General features: G+C 36.5%; 1 long non-coding RNA gene across 1 annotated transcript in view; it reads left to right on the top strand.

Moving 5' to 3' along the window:
• Nucleotides 1-3,191, top strand: part of LOC132151237 (uncharacterized) — a 39,224-nt gene extending 36,033 nt beyond the window's left edge. Inside the window, exons 3-4 of the long non-coding RNA XR_009436354.1 lie at nt 1,763-1,936; nt 2,119-3,191. This is a non-coding gene — a long non-coding RNA (uncharacterized LOC132151237). The remainder of the gene's footprint in view (nt 1-1,762; nt 1,937-2,118) is intronic.
• The last annotated feature ends 11,379 nt before the right edge of the window (nt 3,192-14,570 follow it).

The following is a 14,570-nucleotide window of genomic DNA, read 5'->3' as shown; positions in this document are numbered from 1 at the left end:
ATTGTTGGCCAAGTTCAATAACTGAATGCAAAACAGTGCTCATGGGCAGCGTGCTGGCATGCATTATTTAATCAGTTCTGGGCAGCTGTTCTGCAGCATGACGTCCATTCGGCACGCAGGAGCTATGAGAAATACAGAGGGCTTTGATTCGTATTCATTCACTAGTATTACTCATACTCCATGTGTACAGGGAATGCATATGTGTAATCCTTTCCTTAAACTGACTGGATGTGCTCCAGGACTGTCTTTCTAGTTTCCATATCATGTGGTTTTCCATTACCACATTACAGATTTGTTGTGTGTTGCAGTTTCCGTTTCCTGCAGTTTAGTGCATGAGCTTGTTTCTTTACACTGACAAGTTGCATCAATCTAGTGCAAATAAGGACTCATATCTTTCTTCAAATTCAAGTTCCCTGACTTTCTCCTTCTAAGCGGGAAAAACCTCAGAAGGAATTTTTTTTCCTCCTTTCAAATCTTCTCTGCTTCCCACAGACGCCCCCAGCTTGATGACTTTGACTTCCCACATTTAAGGATGACTAAAAAAAGCATCTTTAAATTGCAACCAGAAGCTGCTTCAGCCCCCCTTTCTCGTTTATGAGGCTGATGGGGCTCTAAACACTGGGAACCGGTACTCTCATAGGCCTATTTAAGGCTCCTCAGAGTGTGAGAAATCATGGAATTGTAACTTCACCTCTAATAACAGTAAAATATCAATCAAAAGGCCTGAAATGTCGAAACGACTAGTGTCGGACATTCTCCAAGCAAAAACAAACAATTGTGACAGGTAAAGAGCCCGCTTTTTTGCAGAGGAGAATTGTGGTCCATGTCAATGCAAGGGTCAGAGGCAGCCTCCCACAGGACTGAACATAAGGATTAAGTGAGCCTGTTTAATGAGATCACTTCCTGTGGAACATTAAGCAGCGGTGAGAACGCCACCAGCAATATGGGGGATCTGAACTTCCCACACTCATTACCTATAAGATAGACGCTAATGTTTGCCATTTTTTTTACATTTTGAAATAAAACAATGTACGAATTACATTATTAACTCGGATATTCGAAAGTAAGAATTTTTATAATTGAAATTTGAAAAAGCCCACAGGAAGCTACTGGTCGGTCTGTCAATAGGCTTTCAAAACCTTTCAAAATTTAGTTTTTCTAATTTCAGGAATTTTTTATTTTGCTTTCTTACATTCAAATTCCAATTACAAATCTTTGTCTTGCTTGCTACCGCAATTCCAATCCAGGAATTGAAATTAAATTTAAGGCATCGGTAACTTGCTTTTTAGTTGATTTTTTAGCATGCCTTTTAATAACATATTGGCTGTTTATTAGTACTTATAAAGCACATATTCTGCATGACCATATTCTACATCCCTAACCCTACCCAATACATAAACCTAACAACTAACTTACTAAGTATTTATAAGCAGCAAATTAAAAGTTTATTGAGGCAAAAGTTGTAGTTAATTGTTTGTTATTGGTGCAAATTGGATCTTAAAATTACAATTCTCAATTCAATTGTGATACATTTGAAAAACCCATATTTTAGATTAATAAATCGCCTATTACACACACATATAAATTTTCGTACGCAAACTGAAGCTTCTGTGCGCTGCTTGTTTGACATTTGATTTATTGACTGAGTGATACAACTGATGATTACAGATCAAAGGTTTTTTGTTCAAAAGTGTGACTTGTTCTGATTTGATGGCTAATAGATTACAAATAGTAAATGTGTCCCATCATGTCTGCCTCTCAGCTATCCAGGCGGCTCTTGGAACCTGATCTCTGTGAGACACTCATAACAGATTGTCACTCACAGTCTCAATCCAGCTTTTGGAAAGCTCAGCAACCTGCCTCAATTACAATCCCACTTTAACACGGAGTCATGGAGACATTTACAAGTCATGGAGGCCCATTCAGAGTTATAGGGGTAAGACGTTTGAAAGCATAAAGTTGCAACTGTTATCTGCTCACCTGTACCAAGAAACCACATTAGCCAACCTTAAGACATGAGGGCAGCATCTGTTAAGTATTTTTATTGCAGTAATATCAACAGACAGGTGAAACTGAATGACAACACTATTGTTTTTAAATTCTCTGTCATTGCTCTAGTTATGACCAGCAGACCGCAGCCTGAAGAACAACAACATTTATTTTTACTTTTTGTGTAAACTGGGGATTATATTCGCTACAGAATTATATTGGGGTTGGGAACTGAGAACTGGACTCATAATGACTCTTTTGAGCTGGTTCATTTTAGTGAATAACAAATACAGCACAACCAGTTTAGTCCAATTCACAAAAAAATGACTCTTGAGGTGTTTTTGTGAGTCATCAAATCCTTATGAATCAGGGTGATTGCTGAACTATTTTGATTCAATGAAATGCAAATAATTACAATTGTAATGTTGGACTCAAAATGAACCAAGAAATGTTAAACAATTGACACACTTACATCAGTTCTGTTATTGAAAGGCTGTTCGTATGACATTAGAGTTAAAGATGAACATTGTGAGTTTTCTTATATTGCATTTTAACAAATTACAAATGTAATGATTTTTTTATAATTTCTAAAAATAAATGTATAGTTAAGAGTAAGACCAGTTATTGAAATGCATTTATGCTACATTAAGACATTTTCTATAGAAATATATATTTTTTTTACAATATATTTCTGATTTGTTGCTTGTAATTTACTTGGTTCAGTTGTGTGGTAACGATAGTATATATCCTCTTCTCAGCTGTAATCTGAGTTTACATCCTTCCAGTGTATATTGTGATGAACCAAATACTTTGACTTGAGAGGTTTTTATTTTAAGGACTGAGTCATGTTCAGTATAAGCATTTGTTTCAGGATACTGGAAATGACAGCTCATAAGTGTGCTGGTGTTTCCTGGATGTTTTGTCCCTGAGTGATTTGTGTACTGGTATCTGTTGATGAAGACTTGTATATTCAACTTGTCAAAGTGACTTAAAATATGTAGGGTAGTTGTGGGAACTGTCAGAGAACAATGTACTGAAATTGAGTAAAGCGAATGGTCAGACCAGATTCTGCTGAAGATTCATCATCTCACAGTGGACACGTATCAAGAAAAAAAAAAACATGCTAGTGTAATTTAATCCATTGAGAAGTACAGAACTTTTGTGAGTAAAATGAATATTACAAAAGATTGCATCTTATTCCAACCCTTAATACTTTTTTTTTAAAGAGTAGTTTTTACAGAAATAATATACTTTAAAATAACTTAATCTAATGTTTTTTTTTTTTTGCTTGTTGACTACAATTATTTCAAAATCCATTCTAGTTTAAATTCATTCAAATTTAAATCACAATTTAGTTTAAATTTGCATTTTAGTTTAAATCAAATGCAATTAGTTGAACGTTAGAGTGCTAATTTAACCCACTTAAACGTCTTTGTATGTAAATTCATAATAACTTATATTTTCTTTGAAGTATGGTAAACGTGTACTAAAGTATTTAAAATATATTCCCTGCCCCATAAAACTTGGCGTCTTTTGACAGTTTTGACTCATTACTTGAAAAACGTATTTACTGCACGCCATTTAATTTGTCCCTGTTTCTGTCTAGTTCTTTCAGAGTTTTCTCCCACCCTGGCCTGATTTGTTTTCCATCTCTTCTTTTAAAAGTGATTGACGTTGTTTAACACATTTCAACCAACAAGCAGCAACATGCCATTTTCCTTGTATATGTCAGAATCAAAGCCACCTTGAGGGAGTGAGTGCGAGGGTGCGGCAGTGGGCTCCGTCTAGAGCATCTTTCTTTCCATATTTGTGCCGATGGACGTTTTGGTCACGCAAATTCAAATCACATCCTCCCTTTTTGGCCTGCCAGCCAAGAACAACTCTGAATGTCCTTCTCAGGGTTTCATTAGACGTTACAAAACTCAAGATAAATAAATGAACTAACCAAGAAATTGTTGTGTGTGCGTGGGAGACTTCATAGCTCTTAAAATAGCTTTGTGTAAGGTTTTAGGAATGAACTTCTTGAAATCTGAATTGTTTTACCATACAAGGTCCTGTCATAAGACCACCTCCTCCGGTGTCACCACATCCACTGTTAGAGTCACTTCACTGCATGCTCTCCGTAGTCCAGTTCTTTGTCCTTAATCTGGACTACATTTTCAGTTTTTCCAATATAGAACAAACTTTATTAAACTCATTAGGTTATTGTGGCACTTTAAATGTGCAGTGCAAACACTGTGCATTGGAAGATGACGAAACAGGTGTAGATGTGAATGCAATGAGGTGACACCTCTTAATATGGAGCAATTTTGCGCTGTATCTTCAAGTTAAAGAGGTGACACACAGCCTGTCAAACACCCAGACTGACACGCGACATGTTGAAGGTTTGCGCCATTCTATCGTGTGCTGATTTGATTGAGAACCCGTTGGTATTGTTGACCTGTGTATGAAGCACACTCCCAGACATCGGAAAACTCACTTAACCTGATTTGTGTTTGTCAAACCTCCAGATTGTGGAACTGATTACAAAAACATGCTTGTTTATAGGCCACCGTGTCTGCCCGCAGACACAAAGCAAACAAAATGATTGGATGTTTCTGTAACAAACATGCTTCTCACACTCTCTTCATAGCTTCTGGCATGTGGTTCACTTTGGTGTCCCATTACAATTTGTTTTTAGAGTGTTAGAGGCGCAATCCCATGTTTTTGTTGTGAGAACTATTTAATAGAATTGACAAATCCTTATCTAACATAACATAACTTTAGTTATTTTGGCCTGTATCCACCCATTAAAATCGTGACATTAATATTGCATTTCTGTCAAACCAGTTTTAATTATGAATCTTTTTAATTACCAAAAATATGAATGTTTTAGCTACAGCCTTAAAAATAAAGGTGCTTCACGATGCCATAGAACATTTTTGTCTAAATGGTTCCATAAATAACCTTTTGTTTTTTTTGTTTTTTTACAAAAGGTTCTTTGTGGTGAACAAAGGTTTTTCAGATTATAAAAAGGTAATCAAGAGATGGTTCTTTAAAGAAACTTTGACTAAATGGTTCTTTGTGGAACCAAAAAAGGTTCTTCTATGACACTGCAGTGAAGAACCTTTTGAAGCACCTTTATTTTTAAGAGTGTATGTCCCAAAACCTATGTCCTAGCATGACTTTCCTTCAAAAACAAATTCATGAAATGACATGTCCAGTTAATCCTTGAGTGATGAAAGTAAACCTACTGGTAAACAAGACTGACTTGTCCATTAAAGAGGGATTCAAACTCGAAGTCTGGAGTAAGTTAAAGGGAAAAAAATACCAAAAATTATTATCATTTACTCACCCTCATGTCATTTTAAACCTATGTCTTTCTTTATTCTGTGAAACAGACAAGACAGAATTTTTTAGATTTTCACATTTTTGTCCATACAATGGAAGTCAGCATTTTTCACAGCTTATGAATATCACACAATTCAACGGCATACACTTGAACGACATGAGGGTGAGTAATTAATGACAGAATACATTGAGGCACATTGAATTGTTACTGAAGCGAGGTAAGTGGAGACTTATATGTGCTTTTGTTGTACTTGACAGGGATATATGAACAAGCTCCTCCCAAAATTCAGTTTATAACTTGATAAAATGTAGCATTCTCAAAAGTAACAGGAATACAATTAAATAATCAAATAATAAAGTTTATCAGAAACTCGATCCCAAACTATCAGGCCTCTAATAAGTGAACTGCTTAATCTAGCTAAAGTTGCAATACTTAGAATCCTAAACCTATTCAGGTCTTGTGTGTGTGTGTGTGTGTGTGTGTGTGTGTGTTTATATTTTAAAATGTCATTTATTCCTATGTTGGAAAAACTTAATTTACAGCAGCATTACTTCAGTCTTCAGTGTCACATGATCTTTAAGAAATCATTCTAGTATACTGATTTGTTATCAATGTTGAAAACAATTTTTGTTGAATCTATGCTGCATTCATTTTTCTTTGATTCCTTGATGAATAGAAAGTTAAAAAGAACAACATTTATTTGAAACATTATAATGTATTATAATCATACTTTAATATGGTTTGACCTCTTTTAAACAGGTATGTTACATCACACTCTATTTGTGGAAATTGCTTCATTTCACAATGATTCGAAATAAAACTTGAAGGTTCTCCCTTTCCTAGCAGACCCAGGTCCTCTTTCACATAGCATTCTGGGCCATACCTCATGACTCACTGAAGGAGCCTTTACATCATGGGCCCCAGCTCTGTTAGCAGGCTGTTTTAATTGCTTCTCTTGTGTGCCACTGCCAAGTTGGATCCCTGCAGTGTGAAAAAAGGCCCTAGAACAGCATCAGTCCCAAAGGCTTGTTTGACTGTTCTTAGCCAGTTGGGCTAATCCCGTGTTCTTGGCTTACGGGACCTCTGGAGGTTTAGAAGTGCTGGCATGTAGTGAGATCTGTCAGTCTGCAGGACTATAGGAGAGCAGTGGTTCATTTGTTTGAGAGGAACAGACCGCTGCAGAGGGAGTACAGTCTTTTGTGACCGTTTTGAAGCCGAGTACGCTTGGCTGTGTGTGTGTATGTGCGGGAGGTTGTTTTAAAGTTGTGACCGAGAGTCACTGAGGAACCAAGGGGAGGAAGCCGTGCGGTCGATTGTAATTACAAACTCATCTCTAACAGTTTCATGCGAGCGTGTAGGATTTGTGAAAATGGTTGTATTGCGGTCGATGTGTGATATGTGATTTTATATGCTTTGCTTGTGCTCTTTGATGTGTGTGTGTGTGCGCTCTCCTGCAGTTTTTTTGGCTTCATCCGTAGCCCACAACCCTGGGAGAGTCTACCTCTCTCTCCAAGATTACTCAACTGTGCCAGAGCATGTCAAAGCATAAACTGCAACAGTAATGACCCATGGATGTGCGTACAGCTCAGAAATATCATTGAGCAAGCAGACTTGTCTGTTTCACAACTGAGGCTGAGCCTTTGTGTGTGTGAACTTTCAGGTTTTGTTGTCGCCATGCTCTCCAAACATTCTGAAAAGTCAGTATGGAGTGATGAGTGTGTTTAGCAGCTCAGTGTGTGCTCGGACTTGTACGTATCATGTGCTCGCGTGTTGTGATTAAAGTTGGCAGTGAAGTGATGGAGGACGGATGACGGATAACGGTGAGGCCCGGCCAGTTTTTCTGGTTCCCTGTTTGGGACTCAGGCAGTCAAGCGATGGCTTGCCCTCTCCGCTCCTCCCAGAGCCTGGGAACGAGCTCACCGCTGTGCCTCTGCCTCTCCACTCACACTTGGGAGCCTTTCCCATCCATTTCATGTTTGTTATTTTCCTGTGTGGACTTGTGTGTTGCAGAGAAAGAAAAAGGGGGGAAAAAAAGAGGGCACGGGAAGGGGGGGTAATAAAAAGAATGAAGTGCTCTTATATTTCCCAAACAATATTCTGAGGAAAAGAAAAAAGTATGCAGCTTTTAAACACAAGCATATTTGTCTTTTCTGTGCTAAAGGGAAGCTGATGTAAAGAATTAATTTAATGTACCCGGAACCCTGCTTCACAGACCTTGCCAGGACATGCAATTCTTGAGGTTTTTCTTTATCACTGTCCTCGAGGCAGTTTATCACATTTCGATTTATCAGGAAAAGTTCACGCATAAATGAAAATTCTGTCATCGTTGACTCGCCCTCATGTTGTTCCCATATATGACTTCTGTTCTGTGTGGAATACAATGGAGACATTATGAAGAATATTCTGGTCATTTTCACTCACACAGCTACCGTTCAGAGGAACCGAGGAACTGGAGATATCACACTTTGGAAAAAAATAAAAAGAAATAGTTTAATTAGTTTTATCTTTACAATTTGTTGAGCAATATGCTTTCATAAATGAATAAGTAAAGATAACACTTTAGATTAGGAAACACATTCACTATTAACTAGTTGGTTAGCAGCATGCATATTTCTAGCATATTGGCTGTTTATTAGTATTTATAAAGCACATATTGAAGTCTTGTATACCTACATATACCTACTACAAACAACTACCTTACTATAAATAATCAGCAAATTAGGAGTTTACTGAGAGAAAACTCTTAGTTTATAGTGAATATGTTGGTAGAAGTAGCACTATAATTTACTTGAATTGTTTAGGTGGATGGTTTGTTGATGGAAAAAATAATTATTCCACATTATTCCAAACTTTCAAAAAGAAGGTCATACATGTTAACCTAAATTAAAGCTTCTCAAGAATAACATAACAGTTATAAATACATTTTATCTTCTGGACTGTTTTGTGCATCCATTATAAAAAAAAACAAAAAACGGATTGCATATTACTCATCAGGTAATACTCTTGTTCCAGTCATTAAACGGATGGGTGAGTCTCAGGGCTTCTCAGCATGCAGATTTGTCATTTAGAGGTGTGATATTGAGCCAGAAAGGATCTGTTGTCATCACTGTGAAATGCCCTGTATGGGGCATTTGTGTGGTGGAACTGAGGGAGAGCTGAGTGCCTCTCTGTGTCCTCGCTGTGCCTCGAGGGCTCAGTCTGGATGTACAGTATATGTTGTGTCAGCAGTGGGTTTTGTATGTTTGAGAGAGTGGGGTATGCGTTGGAGAGAGTGCGGCCTTGACCCCTGACCCCGCAGACTATCCCGTAGCCTCAGCAGCTGAGAAATACAGGGCATTCTTGCCAGCCCTCCCCACGGCCCTCACAAAGTCACATTCCGAGGGACACTTTTCCCACTAAATCCCAAATACACAACTCTATTCTTGCCTGGCAGAAGACCAGCAAAAGTGGGTGTTCACATGAGAGGGATTCTGCTTTCTGTTCATGGTGCTGGTGACCCCACATGTGAGGGCACAACCCGGTTCGTCCAGCCAAGCCCACTGCCAGGGAACACACTGACTTCTGTCACACCAACAAACCCGTTATCACTGTATGTTTGAGTCACGCAACTCGCACATACACACATTTCACTATGCCTGTAACTAACAATTAATAATCTATCACTTATTCATTTGGTGAATTAATGGATATTTAATTTGCCCTTTTACACAATGAAGTTCATACGTTTCTGATTACAACTCTGTTGCTTGCGTTATAAAAGTATTACAGTAAATTGGTGTTTAAAGTGCTTTCGTACTTTGGAAATGATATCTAGTATAACTTTTTTGCATCTATGTAGTTATTTTCATTTATTTATTGTGCTAAGTTCTAAGTTGGCAACTCAAAGACCTGAAAAATGCATAATGAAATTGGTTAAAGTCCTTCATTACACTTCAAAAAATTAATTCTTGATTAATTTGTTTTGACTTTTGACTCTCTCTCTCTCTCTCTCTTTTGACCTGTTTTCCAGGCAAAATATCTGGCAACACTTTACTGTAATTTTCCATGTGTTAAATACATTAGATGATCTAACAATGAAGATAAATTTTTTATTAATGTGAATTTCAACATTCATTAATACATTACTAAAATGTAAAGTCAGAACTGTTTATTTTGTTAGTTAATTTTAGATGTGTTAACTAATGGGAATGTTTTGTAATTTATTTGACCAAATATCTAAAATTTGTTAAAACAAAATCAGTTAATTAAATTAAAAATCACAGCATAAGATATTAAGACTTATTGGACTTTTTAAAAGACAAATTGGATTCCTATTAAAGAGACCAATTTAAAAAACTAAAGTTGCAATATCTTATGAATGATTAACTTAAGTATTAACTTTCTGACATACAGTAACAGTGTATAATTTTGAAATGGTTGTGGTTAACATAGAACTGCATAGCATGTTCATTGTGAAATAGAGGATTTTGGATTGTCAGACTTTATCCTGGAAAATGTGAGTGGAGTTTGTGAGAAACATCACAGTACTGTGGTGTTTTCTGAGAAGCTGGAAACAATTTGCTCCTTACCATCTCAATGCTGTCGAGCAGAAACAAGAACTATTAAAGACATATTTGTCAAATATTTGTTACCATTGAGAACACACTGATTTTGGACATATATGCAGTATTTCTACAAGCGAGAGATCCCCTAATGTCATTTATGATGTGTCTTTGAGAGATATGTTTTTGTTTTTACAGATTTTGAGAGATGAGAGTTGGTCTTTGCAGTGGCGGATGTTTGGTTTTCTGTTCAACAAGGGCAGGAAGTGAGCTCCACAGCCGAACTGCTCTGGTCCCTGTAGTATACCTGAAAGAGTTTCTGCACATCACTGAGCAAAAGAAAATACATAGGCGCCAGTACAGAACTACTCACATTGCCTGCAATCCACAGAGAAGATGACAAAATAGAGGGAAACCTGAAAAAATGTGATGGCAAGGATAAAGAAGAAATCTGAAGAGTGAAAAAAGAATGGAAATTTAGAAGGAGAGAGGAAATCTGGTATTGACGAAAGATTTAAGTGTGGGTGTGCGTGCATACGTCTAAAAGTCAGGAACAACCGCCAAATCACAGAGGCATGTTTGCGTTCTTATTGGTTCTTGCCAAACTGAGGCAGCCAGTACTTGGAAACAGTCAACAAAGAGAGAATGAGAAATGTCATTTCCTATTGCAGTGATACAGCTATTGAACATCATACTGAAATTTGCACTCTTCATTCTTCTGTCTGTTTATTTTTATTTTTTATGAACATTGAATAATATTGTAATGAGCTTCTGCGTCCACTTGCCAAAAACTGATGTGCTTAAGTTAAATAAGCAATGATGAGAGCTAAATGGCCTCTGTACAGTCAGCTGGCATAGAGACGAGTGGTTCCCACCCTAACCAGACCTGAGAGAGAGAGAGAGAGAGAGAGAGAGAGGGAGAGAAAGAGGGAGGCTTTGAGCTCTGAATCTTGGCACACTTTCACATAGCCATAGCAAATGTCAAAGACACACCTACTGTAAGAGAATTAATGTGCACTCCAGAAAAATAACTCTCTTTCTCAGTAATGCTCTTGTTGAACTTTCTTAAATATACATTTACTTGATAACCTAATTTTAACGTGAGACTTGTTTTCATAGATTTCTTTTTATATGGTATTTATGCATTATTAATATAAATGTTAAAGTTTGGGGTTGGCAATACACGTGAACACTAATATGAAATCATACATACTGTACACCTACAGACACTCGCACATACATATAAACTTGATCCGTGCATATACACCTATTAAACACTCGCACATACATATAAACTCGATGCGCACATACACATCCATAAAACACTCGCGCGTACATAAAAAATAACATTTACTAACGTATACAGTTCAGATGAGAAAAACATGCATTATTTGTGTACACACACACACACATATATATGTATATACTAGTGATTTCATATGTGGATGTGTGTGAATTTTCAGTGTAAACGGAAGGCATTTCAGTGTAAAAGGAAGTCGTTTAAGCGTGAACAGAAGTAACCGCATTTGCAATCATGGACAGAGATCTGTGTCATTCCTAATCGTTTGCTCAATCATTCAAAAAAAAAAAAAAAGTGTTAATAGAGCGAAAGCTGAATGTTTTTTAATACACACATGAACTGGAATATAAAGATTCTTAATCTCTCTATTTTTTTTATGTAATTTTTTTTGCCCCAAAATGATACATTTAGTAGATAAAATGTACTAAGTTATAAAAAGGTTGTAAAATGTCTTTATACACTTTGTTTTTTGTCTTTAATCATATACTGCATTGTGGTGCACTTTGAGATGAATTATCTACGGACCATGCTATCACCAGAATATCCACCAACATGATCTTTTTTACTAAACCCTTTATCCACGAAACATTATTTATAAGGTTGTGCTGATTTGATTACCTTTGATCATCTTGATTTCAAAAGTGTGGATTTCAGGAACAGAATGTAGTAAAAATTCAAACTGGTTAATAATACAATATTTGTATCAAATAGTATACAAGTTTTTATTTTTTATTTGCATATGATGTTTAACTATTACACTGATAAAGATCCACCATCCACCATCCCCTGCATCAGATAAAAAACCAAAAGTTAATTCTGAGAATGTTTACCCATGCAATAGTGGCTCATATAGGCCTATAACTTGAAATTGTCAAATTCTCACCTTTTTCTAGATCAAACTGCCAGTTACCTTACTGCTGCTGGCGAGTGTGATATTATGTTCCATGAACTCGCCGGTGTTCTGAAATGTTCAGTGTCTGAGATATTTGGTGTCATTGAGAATAAAGAACTATATATAAAGACTCTATTTATATCTAAGAACTATTTAACTTTTTTTCTCCTTAAAAAAAGGTGTCACATGGAAGTGCACGAGAGCCTACAGTTGATGTGGAGAAGTTGTTTGTTTGTAATTAATGTATATGTTACAAATCAGCAGAGTTTGATACTAGCACTTCTGCCTGTTATATATGAGCCACTATTGCACACATACATGGGTAAACATTCTCAGAATTAACTTTTGGTTTTTTGATGCAGGGGAGGGTGGATGGTGGATCTTTATCAGTGTAATAGTTAAACATCATATGCAAATTTAAAAAAAAAAAGGTAATCAAATCAAGCTCAACCTTATAAATAATGTTTCGTGGATAAAGGGTTTAGTAAAAAAGATCATGTTGGTGGATATTCTGGTGATAGCATGGTCCGTGGATAATTCATCTCAAAGTGCACCACAATGCAGTATATGATTAAAGACAAAAAACAAAGTGTATAAAGACATTTTACAACCTTTTTATAACTTAGTACATTTTATCTACTAAATGTATCATTTTGGGGCAAAAAAAATTTAAATAAAAAAAATAGAGAGATTAAGAATCTTTATATTCCAGTTCATGTGTGTATTAAAAAACATTCAGCTTTCGCTCTATTAACACTTTTTTTTTTTAATGATTGAGCCATCGATTAGGAATGACACAGATCTCTGTCCATGATTGCAAATGCGGTTACTTCCGTTCACGCTTAAACAACTTCCTTTTACACTGAAATGCCTTCCGTTTACACTGAAAATTCACGCACATCCACATATGAAATCACTTGCATATATATATATGTGTGTGTGTGTGTGTGTGTGTGTGTGTGTGTACAAATAATTCATATGTTTTTCTCACCTGAACTGTATAATTTAGTAAATGTTATTTTTTATGTATGCGCGAGTGTTTTATGGATGTGTATGCGCGCATCGAGTTTATATGTATGTGCGAGTGTTTAATAGGTGTTTATGCACGGATCAAGTTTATATGTATGTGCGAGTATGTGCAGGTGTATTGGTTTGTATGCAGCGAGTTTATATGTATGTGCGAGTGTTTAATAGGTGTGTATGCACGGATCAAGTTTATATGTAGCCTATGTGTCTGTAGGTGTATGGACGCGTCAAGTTTATGTGTATACGCAAGTTATTCACAAGTGTGTATGCATACATTGCTAACATTATATGTATTGGTATTGATTTCATATTAGTGTTCACGTGTATTTTATACATGTATTTTTGAACATCCAGTAGTATGCATGTATATGTGAGTAATTTATAGGTCAATATGCACGTGTTTTATGTATGTATTGATAAGCGAAGTTTGATTTAAATCCTACACGGCGCCTCATATAATATTATTACAACTTAAAATATCTGTTTTATTTGAATATATTTCAAAATATAATTTATATAATGTAATTTATAGTAATTAGTGTAATTATTAAAGGGATAGTACACCCAAAAATAAAAATTCTGCCATTGTTTACTTTGTTTATTTTTGGAACATGAATTAAGATATTTTTTGATGAAATCTGACAGCTTTCTGACCCTCCCATAGACAGCATTTTAAGGCCCAGAAATGTAGTTGGACATCAGTAAAATAGGCCATGTGAAATCAGTGATTCAGCCCTAATTTTATGAAGCTACAAAAATACTTTTTGTATGCAAAGAAAACAAAAATAACGGCTTTATTAAACAATTCTCCTCATATGTCAGTCTTGATGGGTGTTCACGAGAGTACCATGATGGGTAATGGGTTTGGAACGACATGAGGGTGAATAATTAATGAGAGAATTTTCCTGTTAGGGCCATCAGCTCTTTAAAGCCCCTTTCACACTGCACGTTGGACCCGGAAAATTGCCGTAACATTGCCGGCTCGTCTTCTGTGTGAATGCAAACACGTCCCGGGATTGATTCCAGGATCGATCCCGGGTTGGGGACCTAGTAACATTGCCGGGTTCAGTCCCGAAACAAGCTCTGTGTGGAAAAAAATCGAGAACTAATGCCGTAAAAGTTGTGTCGTAGTGATGACGCCCGTTATTGAGCATCTCTTTTAAATGGTGATTTGAAGGAAGATCAACATTCGCGACGAAAAAAATATGTGCAAACTTTAATGAAGCAGAGATCAGTTAGTTCCTCACTTTCCGCGCTGATGCTGAGATCGTTCACCATTTTAAGTGAAAGTTAACGTGCGTCGCGTTTTCGACTCGTACATTAAACGTCACACCCTGATTTCACATGCCGTTACGGGATCTTTACGGGTTGTGTGTGAAAGCACGCACATATTCCGGGTAATCACTGGCAGTGTTAAAGTGTAAAATCTAGCGACCCGGGAACAATTGCTGGGACACATTACCCGTGTATTTTCCAGAATCTCAGTGTGAA

The sequence above is a fragment of the Carassius carassius genome, chromosome 1, assembly GCF_963082965.1.
Source record: "Carassius carassius chromosome 1, fCarCar2.1, whole genome shotgun sequence".
In the NCBI taxonomy this organism is placed as follows: domain Eukaryota; kingdom Metazoa; phylum Chordata; class Actinopteri; order Cypriniformes; family Cyprinidae; genus Carassius; species Carassius carassius.
Note: the sequence above shows the minus strand (reverse complement) of the source record. Positions and strands in the feature narration are given on the sequence as shown.